The sequence below is a fragment of the Gavialis gangeticus genome, unplaced genomic scaffold (genome assembly GCF_001723915.1).
Source record: "Gavialis gangeticus isolate Ggan-Ray unplaced genomic scaffold, GavGan_comp1, whole genome shotgun sequence".
Classification (NCBI taxonomy): Eukaryota; Metazoa; Chordata; order Crocodylia; family Gavialidae; genus Gavialis; species Gavialis gangeticus.
In genome coordinates, this window is record NW_017729023.1 from 5,757,080 (window position 1) to 5,778,392 (window position 21,313).

General features: G+C 45.1%; 1 protein-coding gene across 1 annotated transcript in view; it reads right to left on the minus strand.

The window, feature by feature from the left end:
- NPFFR2 (neuropeptide FF receptor 2) overlaps positions 1 to 21,313 on the minus strand; it is an 89,324-nt gene that overhangs the window by 26,935 nt on the left and 41,076 nt on the right. The window contains exons 2-3 of the mRNA XM_019516764.1: positions 4,549 to 4,647; positions 1,736 to 1,840 (exon numbers count right to left, since the gene is read on the minus strand). The gene's annotated coding sequence lies outside the window, so the exon portion shown is untranslated. The remainder of the gene's footprint in view (positions 1 to 1,735; positions 1,841 to 4,548; positions 4,648 to 21,313) is intronic.

Below are 21,313 nucleotides of genomic sequence, written 5' to 3' on the forward strand. Positions count from 1 at the left end.
GGATTACCTTCCTCTGGGCTTGGAGGATCGTCTCCTTAAGGAGCGACCACTCCCCTTGGACACCCGGCTCCCCTCCCCTCTGAGTCTTCAGCGCTTCTCCAACTATCCTCCTTAGCTCGTTGAAGTTCGCCCTCCTAAAATCTAGGGCCACCACCTGACTGCTTGCCTTTGCCACCTTGCGCTGAATGGTGAATTCTAGCAGGCAGTGGTCACTGTCGCTCAGGGGGTCAAGCACCCGCAGCCCCCTCACCAGGTTGTCGCCCGTGGCCAACACCAAGTCCAACAAGGCATCCCCCCTGGTGGGGCTGTGCACCTTCTGCATTAGATGAAGGTCCTGGACTCTCTCCAAGAACCTACGTGAGCGCCCGGACCTAGCCGACTGCTCTTCGCAGCAGATGTCTGGGAAGTTCAGGTCCCCCATGACTACCACATCCTTAGCTTTTGCTACCTCGGTGAGCTGACCCAAGAATTCCTGGTCAAGCTCCTCTGTTTGTGGCAGTTAGACCTAGTTATCCCTTGGACAGCCCTGATGAACAACCGTTCTCCCAGATCCTGGTGCACCCCCCCTTATATACTTATAAGCTGCCATTAAGTCCCCCATAAGCCTGCTCCAGGATGAAGAGTCCCATGTCCATGGGTGAATGGTGCCTCCTGAGTCAGGGGAGCGCTTGCCCCCCAAGCAGCCAGTCAACAACCGGGGAGTGGCCAATCATGCAGACCTGGGGGTGGGGGGCACTTCCAGACCGGTGCAATCAGCTGCAGAGGAACCTGCCCCCCCGGTTGGCACCATCAGCCACAGGGGGACCATGGGGATCACTTCTCCTGTCATCCCCACTCTCCTGGCCGGCACTCTCTGGGGAGGCAACAGCACTCTCACCTGGCCCCCCTGCCCATTGCCTAAGCAGGGAACGCTGCTATCAGGGGGTGCACAAGAGCTCTCAGGGGGTTCATGTGCACCCCCGTGCACCCCCTACATCACTGCCCATGTCCCTCAGCCCCTCCTCATAATGTTTGCTCTCTTGGCCTTTGATCATGCAGGTGGCTCTCCTTTGGGCTCTCTCAAGCTTATCCACATCCCTCCTGAAGTGGGAGGTCCAAAACTGGACACAGTGCTCTAGCTGTGGCCTCACTAAGGCTGAGTAGAGTGGGAGGATGATGTCCCTGGTTTTGCTTGAGATGCATCGGTGGATGCATGCCAGAGTTTGGTTTGCTTTGCGGCCACAGCATTGCACTGGGGGCTCATGTTCATTTTGTGGTCAATCAAGACCCCCAAGTCTCTTTCTGTCATGGTACTAGAGTGTAGCACTGCTGAACCTGTAAGTGTGATGCTGGTTCTTCCTCCCAAGGTGGAGCACCCTGCACTTCTCTGCATTAAATGCCATCAGGTTTTGGTCCGCCCACCTTGCGAGACTGTCCAGGTCAGCCTGTATCCCCAGCCTATCCTCCAGTGCAACTCCCTTCCCTCATAGTTTAGTGTCATCCACGAACTTTGCCAGTCCACACGTGATGCCCAAATCCAGATCATTTATGAAGAAGTTGAAGAGTACTGGCCCGAGCCAGCCAATTAGATCTGGCTTCAGTATTTGTTTACTGATCAGGCCTACCTAACTGTGTGTCAGAAAAGCTGTGTTGAGTATAATGAACAATAAATTCAATTACTGTAACATTGTATCAAAACACATGACAAAATACTTTAAATTAAAAAAATGAAAATAGATACATTTGAGATACTTACTATATTTATTTATCATAACCAGAATACAGATTGAAGGGAGGACCATTGTCTTCTCTCCTGGATATGAGAGGCTGTAGTCTGACTTTATGCTCCAAGTGGAACTCACTGAAATTAAAGGGGAGAGCTTCAGAGAACAAGTCACAGTATGATGGCAATAACTATCTTCATTCTTCCTGCTGTGTCCTCCACTATGCAGTTTTTAATTTGCCTCCTACCCTTTCCTGTGGTTACCTGACATGTTTACCCTCATGTTTACTTCTCAAGAAAACATAGTTTTGTTATATTTTGCATAACAACCTGATTCAACAATATCAAAATCTTTTTAGGCAGAGGCAGAACGAGCCATTTCTGTGCCTTGTGTGATAGTACTGGCCAGGGCATTGGTGGCAATAGAAAATGTCATTTTTGTAACCCCTGTAAATCAACAGCTAGGGCTGGTTCTGCACTTGCCCAGCCATACTTAGGCTACTGCTTGCCTGTCAAGCAAAAAATGGGATAACAATCTTTATGCTGACAAGGCTCAGCTTAACTTTCTGGAAAAAAATTGTGATGCTATTAAATACTGTTTTTTACCTTCTGTGCCAAACTTATAGTTTTATAGAGATTAAATGATATATCATGCTCTGCTCTATAATATATGCATTTCTCTGCCACTGCTTTCCTATGCACTGATTAAAAGGCCTGCACTTCAGTGCTGGCAAAGAGAGCTGGAAAAATTCCCTTCCAATTTATTCCTTGTACCTTCAAATGAATCAGTGTCTACAAATTATTTTTACCAGTCTTATCTTTGTTAATAATCTTTCTCTGATGCATACTTTTATTTGGATTCATTACCTATCAAATGTTTTAATCACTCTGAGTCCACAGTTAGCTACTGCTAGAAAATGTTTTACTGCAAAATGTTATCACTCACCTGAAAACACACCTTCGTGGTTTTACCTCAAAGCAAACTCAAGATAGGGGGCATTAAATGTGCATGAAGATGGTCTGACTGCATAAGTATGGCAGTAATAGCCTGGGTTCTGCTTTTGGGTACAGTGCAGAAGGGATGTATAGTCTCAGGACACCCACAGCAGGCCAAAGACAGTCAGTGCCTCTGAGAGGCCATTCAGAAGGTCTTCCCTACTCCCTTCTTGCTGTACAGCAAAGAAATAAGTTGTAGAAGTTTATTCTCACATTTGCACTGTACCAGCTGGTATGAAGAGGTAGGTGGGAAAGGTGATAATCATCTCCCAGGGCAAATTTAGACATGGCCCAGTGGTGCATTCACATCTCCTTTTGATTGATTCCTGGTCCACCCAAAGTTTAAAGCCAAGTGACTGACAGTGGCAACATCATTTCTATTCAGGCTCAAGTAAGGAAATCAGTTAACTTCATGGCTCATTATAATTCCTTCTAAACTCTTCATTCCACAGGTGTTAACAACCCTCTCTCCTTTTTCATCACCTTGAGGTTCCACTAATCAAGCTATCCTTTTTTTTGCTATTTTTCTGTCTGTTAGCCGGTTGGGGTAAAGTAGCGCCTATTTCACAGTCCTACAAACTGTTTTTAACTCTCTCTAGTTAAAGCATTAACTCATGTGTGGAAATAAATTTTAGTGACCACGTCTACGCATCACGTAACACGAAGCATTGCGTAGCATGAACCTAAAAGCTGTTTGGCAATGCTACTCTGCAGTAAGCCTGGTTACTGCGCAGTCATTTAGTACTTGTGTATGCAAGTACTAAATGACTGCGCAGTAACAACTGCACAGTCAGAGTCTTGTGTAGATGCGGCCAGTGAAACATTGGATGCACTGTTGAGACTTTGATTAATCAATCTGAAAAAAAAAAGAGATGTGCATTTAATTCTAATGACTACAAGACTAATGAAACAACATCTTTTAACTATTTTTGCCTAGTTTGGTTTTTTCCATCCATAATGCACATTCTAATAAAGTTATATTTGTTTTTGCTTTGATCTTAAACTGAGTAATAAAGCCCAGAGCCCTGCAATATTAGTAAAGTTTATATTTTCTTTTAAACTGGAGAAAAATATTTGTTTTATGTGGGATGGTACACCCCACTATCTGCACCCCACCCCACTTGTAAAAATCCTAGATCCCTTTGTGTTCATCTCCTATTCTTTTTCACACTCAGATAGTGAACATGCTCACAGTGGGGAGCACCTGGAGATCAGACACTGAACTCCACACCAGGCAGGCCCTGACTGAGCTCAGAGTAATTTTGACTTGTCTGATTACAGTAGAATCTTACTCCACTGCTTGCCTGGGTAAGATAACTACTCCCATGGAAATGCTGGAAGTTGGCTTACAGTCCTGATTTATATAAAAAGCTGTATTTTATTTTATTTTGGTATAAAACAAGTTAAAATTACAGGGTCACAGGGCTACAGATGTTACTGAGTCTGGATGGATTGCTGCTGAGCTGCAGAGGAGCTCATCTTAAAGAAAAGTAAACAAAATGCCAAGGACTGACACAGCATGTGCTAGCAACATGATATCATTGATTTTCTCGAGGGGTAAACAAAGCAGAGGAATGCAACTCTGCCTTAAGCCATTCATTGCTTTTCAGAATAAATGTGATTGTGCAACAACAGTGTAAGAAATTTCACTCAGACCAACTGCGCAGAAGGGTCAGCACAAGGTATGTGCAATGGCTAAATCCTGCAACCTATTATGAAGACTTCAAACATCACTAATTTAAGCTCTTCTCTGCAGCAAAGAGAATTATAAAAGTACTTTTTATTTTAGTGGATTTCCTATGTAATCACATGACCCTAGGAGCTGGCACTTTAAAAAGAACATCACTTACTGTGAAGCTGAAAACAATACAGCAGTGCACAGGCCCTTCTTCTAAGGGTTTGTTTTCAGTCTATGCAGTATTACCTGGTTTGTATGGTGCCCACATGGTCTGTGTGTGAAGGGGAAGCAGATACAGAAGATATCATAACATTGCAGAGATAAGACACTTGGGCTAGGGACAGGTATTACACATAAACTGGTTTAAATGATCAGAAACTGGTTTAAACCTGTAACAGAACAGACATTCAGGGCACATAAACCGCTTTCAAAATGGTTGAAACTGGTTTGAGAGAAACTTGGTTGAATGTTGTATCAGACTTAACAGATTTGGCTCAAACCAGTTTATGCCACGTCTGTCCCAGACCTGTTGCTGGTTGAAGATAAACAAGACAACCCCAGCATCCCGGCATGCTCTCTGGGCTGTGTGGGGCTCTCTGCTTCACAGCAAGGCTTGCCCCTTTCCTCTGCTCTCTAGCTGGAGCAGGGACCGATCCTAGTGGAGACACCGCTGGGCATGGCCCCAGCCAGGCAAAGTGAGCAGGGAGGGGGTTAATTCTTCCCTCCTTCCCCTCTTCCCCCACTGCAGCTGAGGTCTGCCTGTCTGCCAGGGAGCAGTGGGAAGGGGGCTGTAGTGGTGGCCCCTGGTGTTGCCACATCCCAGCTGCAGGGAAGAGTCTGAAGGAGGAATTAAGCCTTTTCCCTGCCCCCTTCACCTTAACAGTGCCACGCTGGGTTGGCTGTCCAGCAGAGTTGGGAGGGAGGCTGGCCTGGGGCTTTTCCAGCAACCTACAGACTCTGAAAGCCAAACTCCCTGCCATCCCCATCTGAGATAAATGTTGCTCTTTCTGAAGAAAGTAGTTCATAATCCACATGGGGACTGCTTTGCACTTTGTTGTCCTCATCAACACCAGTGAACATGCTGCCATTTTGACAGGATAAGGTTTAACACCTACATTGTACTGCAGCAAACAACTGTACAGTGAGTAAAGCAACTGAGAATTTGGCCCCATCAATAAAAATGCTAAGCTTTACCCTCCTTATGAAAATTATTGATGTTTTTGGGAACACTGCATTCTTGCCAGTCAATGAGAAAAAATAAATGACTACAGCTAAAGTAATTAGAAACTCACAGGAAGACAAACAGATATACATTTACTGGACAGTTTTCCATGCAAATATATATCTTTCTGTTCACATATGTACACCAGATTCCTCCTCTTTTTTGTCACTGATTTATCCAAAAGTAGTTTGCAACATTATCAGATATGTTTGTTGTCCAAAACTCCTCTCCATAATAAGCTTTTGGAAAAATTTTTGGTCCACAGCTCTTTTGTGAACAGTTGGTTACAGTTAGAATCCAAGCTGCTTTTTATTGGACACACAAGACATGGTTCATTATGGAGCTAAAACAGTTTCACACTCTTGTTACTCTGCTGGAACCAATGGAGTCGCAGCAAGGGAAACAGCAGCGAGCAGCACAAACACTACAGTATATTTGTGTTCCCTGTGAGGATGAGTCTATATCCCAAGAATCAGCCTTCTGAGGCAAATAAATATTCATGACTTCACATTATAAATTCACTTTTTGCAAACCTACATTCTACTGCATTGCCTTAAAATCTAATCTTTATCAAACACAGCTGACTGTAAACTTATTCACTAGAACAGTTGTGAAACGTGAAACTGGAAAAGGGAAGGAAGCAGAAAAGAGATTTTAAAAAAGATCCCAGTAATGCTATATTTATTCATATTCCATACACATCTTTTCCACAAAAATCAGCCCTCCAAAACTGGGGCTCATGTGTTAAGCAGAGAAACCGATATTGCTTTGCTGGAATAGAAGCATGGAGATGCTGTGCTGTACTGGCTGCCAAAATAGCTTCCACTTCTTTCTGGCCCAACAAGCAGCAAAAGTGTCTAGCATTAACTGTCTCATAGCCACTGCTATATAGCAATAGTTTTTAGCTGAAGAGTAAGCTGGATGAGCCAGTCAGCTGGCTGAGGGTAAATGAGCTGGAGTCTCAGGCATGGCACTGAAAAAATGTTTTTTACTTCCTACATTCTTCATTCTAAAAAAAAGTGCCTGTTATATTTGGGGCCCTGTGAGATGCAAAAAATATATAGTATTTATGTAGCCGTTTTCTCCTCATTCAAACCAACTGACCAATCCACCATTGCGAGATACTTCTTCATTCCTAGTTAGAAATGAAAACAAAGAATTATGAGAGACAAATGACATATAAAGGTAGGACTAGAAGAGACTTTCTGGGACACTGAATCTAATCCCCTGCTATTGCAGGCAATCATGTCATGTAATCCTTATAGAAAACTTATTTAGGGAAGGGTGAAGATTCACCTCCTCCTCTACTATATCAGTGCACTGTTCACTTTCACTAAAATCTACTATCTTGCTGTTAAGACTTTGTGTTAGTTTTCAAAACCCACTGAGGCAGATAGCTTGAACCAGATCAAGTGTGATTTGTCCTGCTCTGGTCCAATTGGCCAGCTGAGGATTTTTAGTGGAAGCAGAATCCCCAGGTAGTGTATTCCCAGTTCAGCCAAGCCAACAACTTATCTTTAGAGCCAACTTTACGGCATAAGCAACATAGAGAAGATATAGCAGTCCTGTTGTGCTCTGATGATCCAGCCCCAGTAATCAGGAGTATAACAACGTGTCTAGACACTTTTGTTTCCCCTCCCCTCAGTACCTGCACAGAGCATAGTTCACCAAGTCACAGGGCTCTTTGACTCTGTACTTGCCAGTAGAGAACCTCATATACCTTTCACGTCATAAAATGATAAATTGCAATCATAACAGAAGTTTCATAGAGGATCATTGAAATCAAAACCCATTTAGATACCTTTGAAGGTCATGAAATTCTTGTGTTCTGTTGCTGAGATTAATTTGGTGGCATAGCTATTACTCTTAAGGTTACCAGGAATAACAAAATGAACGCAACTGCTGGGGGGATACTGTGTTCTAGACAGATTTCCATTTTGTTAAAGCTGAAAGAAGAGAGAACTGGCTTGAAGCAGAAATAAAAGAATCTTTCATGTATTGACAAGGTACTTGCTAGCTAAAACAAACAAGAATAAGTTATCTCTAGAAGCCTAAAAAGCAGAGGTATAAGTCACCTGAGGCAGCAGAAAATATAACAAGATAGATAAATACTACAAAATAATACATAAAAGTGACTAAATTTGAAACAGACACGTTCATGAGCCATGCATCTCTCTCACTTGTCCACATCTTGGCTTAAATATCAGGTACCTGGCTGAGGGATGAGTGGAAGATGCAGTCCCATGATGGCCACTGGAGGCTGCTCTGGACCTAGTTTGAGGAAACTAGGTTGCCTGTCTATGTTCTGTATCATATGAGTTGCAGGAATACCTGACCTGTGTTGGATTACTGCTCCCAGCTCTCAGCCTGACCTCAGACCATCAGAAACCCCTGTACCCCACCTTGAGCACAGACTCCTCTCCCCTAGCTAGACCCAAGCAGAGGAGACAGTGTGGCCCACTCACAGTCATCCCAGTCCTCTACCATCCATAGAGATCATAGCCACACATTTACCATGCAGTCCCCTGATGTAATCCCAGAAAGCACCCTCCTGTCTACCTACCCCACCATTGTAACTTTGACCATCCCTTTAATGCTGGAGCACTCCTGAACCCATATCTACCTGTATCCCAGAGATCAGCTCTCCAAGCTATCCCCCTGAGTCCCCATTGATTCAATCACCCCAAAATCTATTCTCCTAAGGCAGCAGTTCCAGGAACCCAGCAACACTCAATCCCTAGTCCATATTTGCTACTTAGTTTCACACTTGCCCACCTGCTCCAGCTTCAGAGATCCCAGTTTCTGAGTAGCAGGCTCCAAACTTCTTAACAACCTGTCAGCAGATAACCTCGGCCCTCTGATATTGCATCCCAGTGTTTGCAAATTTTAAATATCAGAGCTATTCTAGCTACCCAAGATTTTCCCAGCAGAGCCTACTTTCACCATTTAAGCTGAAGGCACATAACATCATGCCATCCTTAAAAGTAGTGTATTGATACAAAGAAATTTTCTATGCCATGTAATCCCCACGAGTGGTAAGAGGCAGGTGTAAAAACTAATCATTTGGGGATTTGGTGTAATACATGGATGCATCAAGACTTCCAAAATATGCATGCTAGCATAACTGTTTATAGTTTATATTTGCAGAGTGGGGAAAGCAATTAATAAAATTTATTCTAGGTCTTGTAATCCATCAGTATTTTGTAACAGAGGGAGATTGCAGAAGTGAGTTTTACTTTTAGAATACTTCTGGCATAGAATCACAGAAAATAAGGGTTGAAAGAGACCACAGGAGGTCATCTAGTCCAACCCCTTACTCAAAGCAGGATCATCTCCACCTACATTATCCCAGTTAAAGCTTTGTCTACCTCTTTAAAACCTCTAAGGATTTTAAAACCTCTGTGGCTCTTCAAAGCCTCTACAGATGGAGATTCCACAGCCTCTCTGGATAGCCTGTTCCAGTGCTTTATGACTTTCCTAGTACGAAAGTTTTTCCTAATGTTTAACCTAAACTTCCCTTGCTGCAACTTGAGACCATTGCTCCTTGTTCTGTCATCTGCCACCACTAAGAACAGTTCAGCACCATCCTCTATATAACCTTACGGTAGTTGAAGGCTGTTATTAAATACCCCCTCAGTCTTCACTTCTCCAGACTAAATAAGCCCAGTTCCCTCAGCTTCTCATCAGTCATGTTTCCCAGTCATCTACTCATTTTCACCTCCCCTCTGCTGGACTCTCTCCAATCTGTCTTCATCTTTTCTGTAGTGAGGAGACCAAATATGGACACAATACTCCAGATGTGGCCTCATCAGTGCCAAATAGAGGGGAAGAATCACTTCCCTCAATCTACTGGTAACACTTCTACTAGTGCAGCCCAGTACACCATTAGCCTTCTTGGCAAAAAGGGTACACTGTTGGCTCATATTCAGCTTCTTGTCCACTGTAACCCCTAGGTCAGGGGCAGGCAAAATACAGCCCACGGGCCAGTTCCAGCCCACCAGGCCATTCTATCCAGCCTGCAGGGCCCCTAAAAATTTTAGAAAATTAATATTTATCTACCCCTGGTATGACAGGAGTCAGGACCAGTAGGACCCAGGGGGAGCCGGCAACAGAACAAAACATCCACAGCAGCAAATCCAGCCTGCCCCCACCCCACTTCTGCCCCTCCTCCCACCCCAAGCCCCAGCCAGCTTCTACCTAGCCTCTGGCCTGGGACTGTTCCTGCCTCTCTGCGCTGAGGGAAATACAGATAAGAAGGGGGGGGGGAGGGAGGAAGGTAGGCAGGGGCAGACCATAGGTGATTGTCCCAGTCCTCAGGGCTAGCAGACAGTGCCTTCAGTTCCGGTGCTGCAGCTGGGAACCACGTGCTGCTGGCTGGTGGGCGGGCAGCCAGGGAAATGGCTGCAGCAGGCAGGGGGAAGGGGCAGCAAGTGGGCGCGTGGAGCACAGTGACAGCTGGGCAGGAGTGCAGGGCCTGCGCTGGGGCCAGCGCCAGAGGGGCCCAGAGTGGGGTGGCAGGAGTGTGGGGCCTAGGCTGGCGGGGGCTCTATGGAGCTGGTCCGGCTCCCTGCTCTTCCTGCTTGAGCAGCACAGCCTGGCTCCACTGAGCCCCTGCCACCCAGCTCTGGGCCCTGCTGGTGCTGGCCCCACTGGACCAGCACAGGCTGTGTGTGCCCACTCACTGCCCCTTCACCCCACCTGCTGCATCCATTTCCCCACTCCCCCCCGCCGCCTGCCCACCATGCTCCAGCATCACATGGTTCCCAGCTGCAGTGCTGGGACCACAGGACCAGCTGGGACATGGTACCAGACTGGCCAGGTTGGGGGGGATGGGGAAGTGGCGGGAGAAGGGCAGCAGTGGCAGATGGGGGGCAAGTGGCGGGGGGCACCAGTGCCCCAGGGCCAGGAGTGGCAGGAGCGCAGGCGTGCAGGAGTGCTGGTGGGGGCTCTGCCTGCTGCGGGGGGAACAGGCTGTGAGAAAATCCTCCCCCTTCAAGCAAGCCACAACCCTCCCCAGCCACCCTCCACCCACACACTTACAGCCCCCAACACCCATACCCATCCACATATCACACACCACACACCCACACCACTCCACCCTTCCACAAATCCAACACACACAAACCCTCGCTCACACCCCACATACCAACAAACCTATACCCATCCTCCCCACAATATACAAGAGTAAGACTTCATTTTAAGCTATTATACTATCACCTCTAGGTACACCACACTAACACATGTAAATCAGGACAAAAATATTTTTTTTTAATGAAATTAATGAATGTTGTAGTATCTGTTTGATTTTTAGAATATAATTTACTATTTTTCTTGTTCAGAGATGGCAAAACCCCTTGCAGGAAGCAGTAATTCTGGGGGCAAGGGGAGGGACTTCTGGTGGCAAAGGTCAAGGGCTAGGTGGTGGGACCCAAGATGGTGACTAGCGGGCGGGGTACCGGTCAAGGGGCAGGGCTACCCGTACGGCCCTCAGTGGCTTGCCAAAACTCAGTAAGCAGCTCTCCACCTGAAATAATTGCCCACCCCTGCCCTAGGTCCTTTTCTGAAGAGCTGCTGCTTATCCAATTGGTCCCCAGCCTGTACTGGTGCATGGGATACTTCTGTCCTAAAAGTTGGACTTCGCACTTTTCCTTATTGAACTTCATGATATTTTTTGGTCCAATCTTCCAATTTATCTAGGCCTCTCAGAATCCTAGTTCTACCCTCCAGTGTATCTACTACTCCCCCCATTTTGGTGTAATACACAAAGTTACTGAGGGTGTACTCTGTGCCATTTTCCAGATCACTGATGAAGATAGGAGGAAAAAAAACATCCCCAGGACTGACACCTGAGGCACTCCACTCAATATGCGCTGCCAACAAGACATCAAACCATTGATTACTGCCAATTTGAGCCCAGTGGTCCAGACTGTTTTTTATCTATCTTACAACCCATTCATTCAACCCATACTTCCTAAGCTAGCTTGTGAGAATATCATGGAAGACTGTATCAAAAGCCTTGCTAAAGTCAAGTTATATCACATCAACTGCTGTTCCTGCATCTACAGAGCCAGTCATCGCATCATAAAAGGCAATCAGGTTGGCCAGGCATGAGTTGCCCTTGGTGAATCCATGCTGACTGTTCCTAAATCACCTTTTCCTCCTCCAAGTGTTTAGAAATGTATTCCTTGAGGACCTTCTCCATGATCTTTTCAGAGGCTTAGGTGAGGCTATCTGGTCTGTAGCTCCCCAGGTCCTCCTCCTTCCCTTTCTTACAGTTGGGTAATATCTTTTCCCTTTTCCAATTGTCCAGGACCTCACCCAATTACTATGATTTTTCAAAGATAATGGCCAGAGGCTCTGCAGAAACACTAGCCAACTCCCTGAACACCCTCAGTTGCATGGCATCTGGCCCCATGGACTTCCATATGCCCAACTTTTCTAAATAATCCCCAACCTGTTCTTTTGCCACTGCTGTCTGCTCACCTCTTCCCCAAACTGTGCTGCCAGGTGCAGTAGTCTGGGAGGTGACCTTGCTTGTGAAGACTGAGGTAAAAAAGGCATTGAGAACTTCAGCCTTTTCTGAATCATGTCACTAGGTTGCCTCCCCCATTCAGTAAACGTCCCACACTTCCTCTGATCTTCCTCTTGCTGCTGACGTATTTGTAGAAACCCTTTTTGTTAACCTCTATGTTCCTTGCTTGCTGCAACTCCAATTATGCTTTTGCCTTCCTGATTTCATTTCTGTATGCCCAAACAATACACTTATACTCCTTAGTTGGTTGTCCAAGTTTCCACTTTTTATATGCTTCCTTTTGGTGTTTTAGCTTACTGAAGATTTCCCTGGTAAGCCAAGTTGGTCTTCTGCCATGCTTGCTATTCTTCCTGCCTATCAGGATACTTTGTTCCTATGCCCTCAGTAAGGTTTCTTTAAAGTAAAATCAGCCCTCCTGGACTCCTCTCCCCCTCAGAATGGACTTCCAGGGGTTCCTGCCCACCAGTTCCCCAAGTTTGTCAAAGTCTGCTTTTCTGTAGTCCCGGGTCCTTGCTCTACTGCTCTCCTTCCTTTCCCAGGATCCTGAACTCCATCATCTCATGGTCATTGCTGCCCAAGTTACCATCCACTACTACATTCCCCACCAATTCTTCCCTGTTTGTCAGCAACAGATCAAAAAAAGCACAACCCATATAGTTGGCCTCTCCAACACTTGCACCAGGGCATTGTCTCCAACACTCCCCAAAAACTACTTGGATTGCCTGTGTACTGTTTTATTGCCCTCCCAGTAGATGTTGGATAATTTAAGTCCCACATGAAAACCAGGGCCTGTGACTGGGAAATTTCCACTAGCTGTTTGAAGAAAGCCTCATATACCTCATCCTCCTGGTCTGGTGGTCTATAGCAGACCCTCACCAGGACATCACCCCTATTGCTCTCCTCTCTGACCCTAAGCCAGAGACTTTCAACAGGCCTAGCTCCAGTTTCGTACTGTATTTCTGAGCAATCATGTAGCAGTTTAACATAAAGAGCCACTCGTCCTCATCTCCCCATCCGTCCTTCTTTAATAGTTTATACCCATTGTAACAGACAGCCCAGGGCTCTCTGTTACTTAGAGGGAAAGCATCCCAGCCAGAGAACTCTGCAGGCAGGCAGGGTGCCACAGCTGCAGGTCACCAGGGCAACTGAGTAATGAGATAATTAGCCAGTACCTGCAGGTGGTCAGATGACCAGATGCAAGCAGGGGAACATATAAGCTTAGGGCTGGGGCTAACAGGGTAGTCCTTCCCTGGCTGCTACCAGGGAAGGAGCTCCTGCCCAGGGGGAGTGCTTCTCTGCCTGTTGGCTCTGAATGAGTAGTGGCTGGGTGCAAGTCCAGCTGCCGCTCAATCAGGGCTGCAGGAGTCTGGGATGGTGGAGGAGGAGGAGTGGCGACAGCGCAGAGGGTTCAGAGTGGTGGTGGCCAGCACTTCCAAAGCAATTCCAGAACCAAAACTGAGAAGAGGAATAAGAGAGAAGAAGCAGCAAAACAAAGAGAAAGAGCTTGATCATGAGAAATTGGAGTGGAAGCAGGAGAACGAAGGGATGGAGGGAGAATGGAAGGTTGTTCGAGGGAAGCAGAAGGCGGCACAGCCAGCCACAGGAAAATTGATGGAGGTAGAGGCAGAAGGGAAGATCCTGCAGCAACAAAGGAGTAGTGGAGAGAGGAGGAAGGAGCCGGGCCAAGGAGAGCCTCAAAAGAAGATGATGGCAGGAGGAATGCCCAGAAGGACTATGTCCTCTGGGGAGAGAATGACCCCTGCAGAAGGATAAAATTGCAGGTGAAAGTCACTCTGAAGAAAGAGGGCTTGTGAGGGGCCATGGCACTGGGCAGAAATGAGTTTATGGAAAGAGCCCTCTTCGAGGACCTGGAAGTGAATCCAGATGATGTTAGCATTGTTGTAGCATACACCTTCTAGATGTGGACTGTGACTTCCTGGAGAAGAGAGGGCTATGAAGCCTTCTGGAGAAGGCATGCATAAATTGCGGACCGAGAAGAGATAAGGGGATTGTTGTTCAAGGCAGGGGAGAAAGCAAGGGAGAGGGTGGTGTTTCTGAAAATGTTTTCTGATATGTTGGAACCGGCGGACATAGAAAGATGGGTAGAGAGACGTACACAGAGAGTACTATATGTGAAGAGGGATAAATATCAAATCTGGACGGGGGCATGGAGAGCCAGACTGGTGATGGCAGAGGAGGAGGAAAATGTGGGGAGCAAGGGAGGTAAAGCACTTGCCCTCTATGACTCAAGTGGGGCCCCATAGACAATGTTACGTATTTCAGGCAGCCAAAGCTGTGCAGCAATTGTGGGGGGGGGCATTTTGCTGCTTTTTGCAAATACGCAGTGTGTTACCGGTGCAGGGGAAGACGGCACATAGTGGCAAACTGCAAGGAGGAGTTGAGTTGTAATCTCTCTGGGGAAAAGGGGCATCAAAGAGTGCCCGATATTTATTTATTTATTTATTTATTTATTCATTCCTACACAAATCGGGCCAGGCAAAGACATTCAGAATATGGGGGTTCGGAAGTGGGAGGAGAGGACGATGAGGAAGACAAGGGGATGGAAGCTTACATGGTGGAGGAAACTTTGCAGGGGGAGGGAGGAGATGTAATTTGAAGCAGCTAATGCAATGGTGGGGGGGGCAGGGGAGAGGAGGAAGCTGCACTAGCACAGGAAGAGGGAATGAGTGATCAAGTAAGAGAGTGTGTGTGGGGGGGGTGATAGACACAGCATCAGCGGGGTGTGGGGGGCGGAAGGTTCACAAATTGAAACTGGGAAGGGGGAGGGAGAGAAGGCACCAGAGGTGGTACAGATGGAACTGAGCAAAGAGAAAGTGAAAGAGGTTTCACTGGGGAAGAGGAAAAAACTGCGCCTGACTAGGGGGCAGAGGAAAAAGGCAGTGGTAGACGATGAAGAGAAGGGATGAGGGAAGAGGAGGAGATGCTGAGTGGGGAATCATCAAAAGCTAGGAGTGGGGAGAGGGGAGGGCTTTTTGAGCCCAAGAGTAATAAAGATGTTAGCAAACATGACAAGGATGTGGAAGAGAGGCATGTCTTCTCCTGCAGGGTCTACTACAAGTGGAAGCATAAACAAGGGGTGGGTCTACTCTTGTAACATACATCATGGCTTTGACCATTGCATCTTGGATATTAGTTTTGAAGATGTAATGTATGGATTGGTAAAAGAAGGGGAAAAAGGAATGGGAAATGCAGGTGACGTTAACGTGCGTTTTAAAACAGTGATCTGGAAAGTGTGGTGTCTGCTTGCTATGAAGGGGTTATGTAGGGCATCCAGAGAAAACACAGGGAAACCTGATGGATTCTCTGAGATACTCTGAGAAGGGTCCACAACATCCAAATTCAGCATAGGGAATCAAGGAAACTCCTATCAGGACACTATCACGAACTCAGACCAAAAGCAGGAAAATTGATACTTGATAGATGAGGATGTAGGATTAGAATTTTTTTAAGTTTGATATTCACTAGTTATGACTGGATCTTTGGGGTAGGAGTTATATACATAGACATACTGTCCACTCTTCAAGAATTCAATAGAAGTATGCAGATCAGACGATAAGGAAGAGTACTTAAGAATTGCTTTAGTAGTTAATATTTGTCTAAGGATCAAGGAGCTTTGAATGACTTAGCCCGCAGAAAGCCTGGGAAATGCAAGCTGACAGGCTGGCTTGCAGCAAATTTGACTTGGTCAGAATCAGAAGCTGCTTTCTAGACAGTAAAACAAACTAGGGTAAATTTTATAGATTCTTGTTTTATTCCATATCTCTGCCCATCTCAACATGCATATACTAATTTTTCTGACTTTTCTTATTTAGGTAATAAATCTGCTTTTTCTTAAAACGTCCTTATTGTCTGTGGTAAATATGATTTTTATATATATAATATATTTTCCCCAAAGCATTTGGCTATACAGGCTGGAGTCTTCTATTGGAGTGGTGATCTGTAATTTTTCACACAAGCCAGACAACAGATGCAAAGCTTTAAGATGGCAAAAACTGTGCTGAAGCTGAGGTGCCAGGACAAGGATTTAGCCCCTTTAGTACATCTCAGCTTGTTTTTAGTAGCCAAGCAGCTGATTGTGGAGAGGGGTTTGAGACACCTCTGAAGGCAAAAGAGCACCCTGCTGTGTCACAGATAGAAGTTACCTTGTTTAGGAGTGTGGGATTTAGGGGGAAAATAAAACAGTCTGCTGCATATGACAACTGTGAAAGCTTGGAGTGTCTCTTGCACAAAAAAGCAAGACAGTGGCTGGGGCAAGACTCAGTTAAGGTAACAAGACTGCCACCAGAAAATCAAACTTCGCTAATGCCTTGCAACCCATTAGGCATAAGAGAGTGGAGTGCTTGTGGTACCCAATAGCAGACCCATGCCATAAGATAATAATAGTCCTCAACCTTCTACCACACCTGAGAATTGATGGTTAAAAGTATTGGCAGAGACCTAACACAGTCTTTGCATAAATGTAACAAGACTCACAGCAAGTCAAAATGGCTTTCTGTAGGAAAAGCCTACAAACTACATCTACATATCAATTGAGCCGAGTGTCGCTAAAGAAAACAAAATAAATAAAATATCCATTTCAAAGGAAAGCCTGTAAGAGATGAGAATAAGCCAAGGTGCACTGAAAACATGACTCTAAATATATCCTCAGTAACACATTTTAATCAAAGGGGAACATATTTCCCTAACCAAACCTCTAATATCTGTCTAAAGTTTTATGCACGTCAGTCTACTAACTTCATTTAACCCAAAATGAATTCACCCTTATTGTCCCCAGTGGCCTTTGATCCTCATCTCGCATTTGCAGAATAGGTGGTCAGTCTCTAAATGCTTATTGTGCTAAACCAATGTGTATTCTCCTGAAACTCACACCTATCGTATCCAATGGTCTCTGATCTTCACTATCTCCATGAGCCATTTGATGCACCTATTTATTAGGCTCCATTGTTAAAACAGCTACTGAAAAATAGTATTCTGTGATCAACTTCCTAAAGGTTTCTCGTTCAGTTAATACCCATCCCATTTGGTTCCAAACTGATCAAAAGCTTGAAAACTTCACAAACCGGATACAATTGTAATATGTTAATTCTGGCCTTGCCTGCCCTTTCCAACTTTGATTAACCAGCTCTCAAGAAGGAATGCTTTGAAGCTATACAATTAAAACAGTATAAAAAGCAATACAGAACTGCCAGCAAGGTGTGTGTGGTCCAGGAAAAGCCCCAGAAGCCACCATACTGCACCACCCTGCCAAAAGCAAAGGATCCACACTGTGAGGCTGTACAAGAACTGTTTCTTGCCTGCATGAGGACAGTCTCCTGCAGCTAATACAAGGACTGTGTGGTAATATAGCTCACTTTACATTAGGAAAGAGTCTTCTTCTGTCATTTAGTTTTGTAACTTATTAGTCATTATTAAAACAAGACTTTCTGCTATTTATCAACTGAGTGTTCATAAAGCACTAGGTTTGAAATGTGGTTTCCAAGTGCAACAGGGTTGATTTTTTTTTTCTTAAAAGGAAAACTGACCTAATACCTTAATGAGTTCTAATATCGGGGTCTTGAGAGTCAGGCTTTCTGAGAGAGGGGAAAGAGTGTTACTCTAATCTCAGTATGGGCTCTGGACCTTCTCCATCCCCTTGCAAGAGGCTAAGGTCAGAGTTTGCTATCTGACCAAGAAAGCTTTCTTTTCCTTACAGTAGTTAATTTTAGTGTGCTTAACTAAATTTTCCAAAATGTTAACCAAGTGAACCAGCTTTACTTCTAATTCTTTTATCTCTTGATTTGAGTTGAATTGTGGGTGTCTTAACATTTCTTTCACATCAAGAGAAAAAGAACCCTACAGGCTCAAAGCAGTGATGATAAATAATAGAAATTAAGGCCTATAATAGACACTGTCATAATCAAAGGATAAGCAGAATTGTCCTATCCCAGAGAACTGTACAGCAAAGGCTACATCAGGTGACATGCACAGGGAATCACCAAAAGGACCAATATATAGACCATAGGCAACTGGTGCCACCTGAGCCAGGGTGGGCACATTCCTCCCCAGCGGCCAGTCAGTGACAAAAGGGGGATCCCCCACGGCAGACTGGGAAGCACAAGCAGGACTCCCCAAAGTAGCCGCGGTACTCCCAGAAGTTCCAGTGGCACTTCATCTGGGGCCCCCACTCTCCAGCCGGTGCTCACAGGGGGGACGCTGATGCTCCCACCTGCCTCCCCTGCCTGTTGCCTAAGCAGGGAGCGCTGGCTATAAGGGGGTGTACCTCTGTGCACCCCCTCTGTGTTGCTACTGATATAGGACTTGGGTTGAAGGGTAGCTAGGGGTCAGAAGTTCTACTGTTCTGGGTTCTGCAAATGGTGCAATGTGATTTGCATTTGAGAGTAACAGAAATTACATCAGAACAATACAGGGAACAATTTAATTTCTTTTTCTGTTTCTGTTTTTTAGTAGTCAAGATGGAAGTACCACTAGGTTTCCCATGTTGTTGAGCACTGCAATAAATCCCTAGGAAGAATTAACAAAACATAGTTCAGGAGATGAGGATGCTCCATAGGCCAGTGGACTAGCTTTTGTTGGTTGAAGCTTAGGTTGCATCCTGACATACAGAACTTTTCAAAAATCAGTTAAGTTGTCTGCTCTGTTCTCAACCCAAACCTGCTACACTTAAATTAGCAGGTTTGGTCTAGACTAGGAAAGCAGGGCAGGGATACTGCAGATCAGGTTTGAAAGACTTTGGTAGAATGGCAGAGGAATTTTTCTAGATATACATGTATATACATATTATGTTGTAAGAAAGTAATTCTTTTAGTATTAATAAATGAGAGTTAGGAACATGCATTAATTAAGGAAAAAAAGACCCAAATACTTGGCTCAGGTTAGGGCTATTAGATCCTTCTTTTTATAAGTACAAACTTCTAAGATGAATAAAAGTCAGTTACTAAAGTTAACTCTTCCTGAAACTGAGCCTAAAGTGACTTTCAAGCTACGGGCAAATTTTAGGATTTTTTTTCTGAATTCAGAACACTCAGTTTTATTCATTTAGGTCCTTTTTTGTAACAGCATGAAATAATAAGACCATCTCAATTATTTTTTCTGGAGCAATTACAAAATTATGATTTGAAAAATGGGTGAAACGATGCCTGCATCAGAATAGGGCAGCACAGTTATTTTCAACAGCAATTCTTTGTGCTCTTAGCACAAACCAGGATTAGTGAAATCAAACTGCCAGATAGGCAGAAGAAGAAATGGTATTTTCTCAGTTGAGTGGTGGAAAGTATATGCAGCCAGTCATTGCATTGATGAACAAGAACTTCAGACTCTAGTGCTGTTAATTGCATCTATTCTGTTCTTTTATGCCTACACTTGCCATCATTGCATCTGGGCATATTATGGAAGTAAAAATATATGCCTACATTTTAAAATAAATGAATACAAGTCTATTAAAGCTCAGATCAGAATAAGTAAGAGTAACCTTTTTGGTCAATGACATTCTAAAGAGTTATTTTTAAGTTTTTTAAGATTATTTTCTTTTCCTACATCTCAGCAGACTTTGAATTAAGATCTAATTACAGATAGTGAGTTGCATATTATAAAAGTAGAGAGCAAAGCATATGGAAAAACTTTTCAGAAATTCAGAAACACCTAGGGTTTGGGGTTTTTTTGGTAAGATGTGTCACACCATCATTATATAAGAGCTAAAGTGGACTGGCAGCTGGAATCCTGCCTTGGATCAAGACTAATGGGAGCCTTCAGGTGAGGTTAGTTTGTGTACTGCTGATTTTCCTTTGAAGCCCAATGTGTGTGTTCTTTTTATCACAAAGCTCATTTATTGCTGAAAATCCCAATGAAGCAAATTTAGCCTTATTGCCAAAAATAAAATGTGCTAACAAGCTTCTCTGCATTCAGGGTCAGATTCAGAAGTGGTATAGTGGTGTGGCCTCATCCTGTTTTCCAACCATGCTGCTATAGCAGCAGCTGGGGATTTAAGCCTTGAAGAAGGTAAATATTCTCCTCTTCCCATTCCCTCCATGCTCAAAGACATGTGCCCTCTCCTTCCAACTGGGGGTAAAGGGAGCTTCTGCCCACTCCAGCTGGATTGTATGGGGTTGCGCTCAACCCCAGACAGTGACGGCAGCAGCAGTAGGCAGGTGCATGTCCATTCTCTGCCTGCTCCCTGCCAGCCCAGAAGCAGAAGTAGGCACAGGGAGAGAGAACATGCCCCTGGCCACTGCCCCTGCTGTCACAGTCCTGCCAGCACAGCTAGAATGGGCAGGAGCTCCTCATCCCTAGGACAGCATCTTGCTGGGGCAGGCAAGAGACATGCAGGGGGGAAGTGGGAGGAGAGGGAATGAGGAGGGGTGGGACAAGGAGGGGATGTGCTTCTGAGAATAGAGGGGAGCAGGGGAGAAGGCTACTTATCTTCCTTGAAACATAATTCCTTGGCTACTGCTCCTGCTATTGCCTGCCCTGGTGGGGAAGGAGCCTGAGAGCAGAAGTGTGTAGCCTAAAGCACCAGTTGCTGCAACTGCTCCCCTTTGTAAAATCCCAGAGCTATTTCTGTCTGCCTAGATATGGTTTCTCACAACTGGAAAAATAAAATCCCAGCAGAAAGGAAAACTAACTCTCTATCCTTAAAATAATGGCTGACAGTCATTATAAAAATGCCTCATGGACTCCCCTTCTCTGCATTCACTTATCATCTCTAAGATGGGCCACAGGGAAGGATTCTCTCTCTCACTAGATCTGGCCACTGACATTTCATCTCACCCCAATCCATCCTTTCTATCCTTGTCCTGGATGCTTGTTCCAAAAACAGGCCACCACTGGAAGTTATCTTTGAGGCCATGGAACCTGAGAGTACTTCTGCTCCACCATGCACGGTGCCTCTACAGATCCTCATCATTCGACTTCAAGACATTAACTTCCGTCTTCTCCCTTTCCAGGCTGCCTTGGCCATTGGTTGGGATTCCCTAATCTCTCTCAATTCAGAGGAAGCAGAAGACACCATCATCAACACTCATTTGTTCCTCTGGAGGATCCAGAAAAATACACCTTAAAATGCAACCTCTCCTAGCCTCTGTGAGGCTGCCCACTGAATGTTTAGACTATGAAATTCCCTATTTGAGAGCAATTTTCCCAACAGCCAAAGCACTGGGCCTCTGTCCA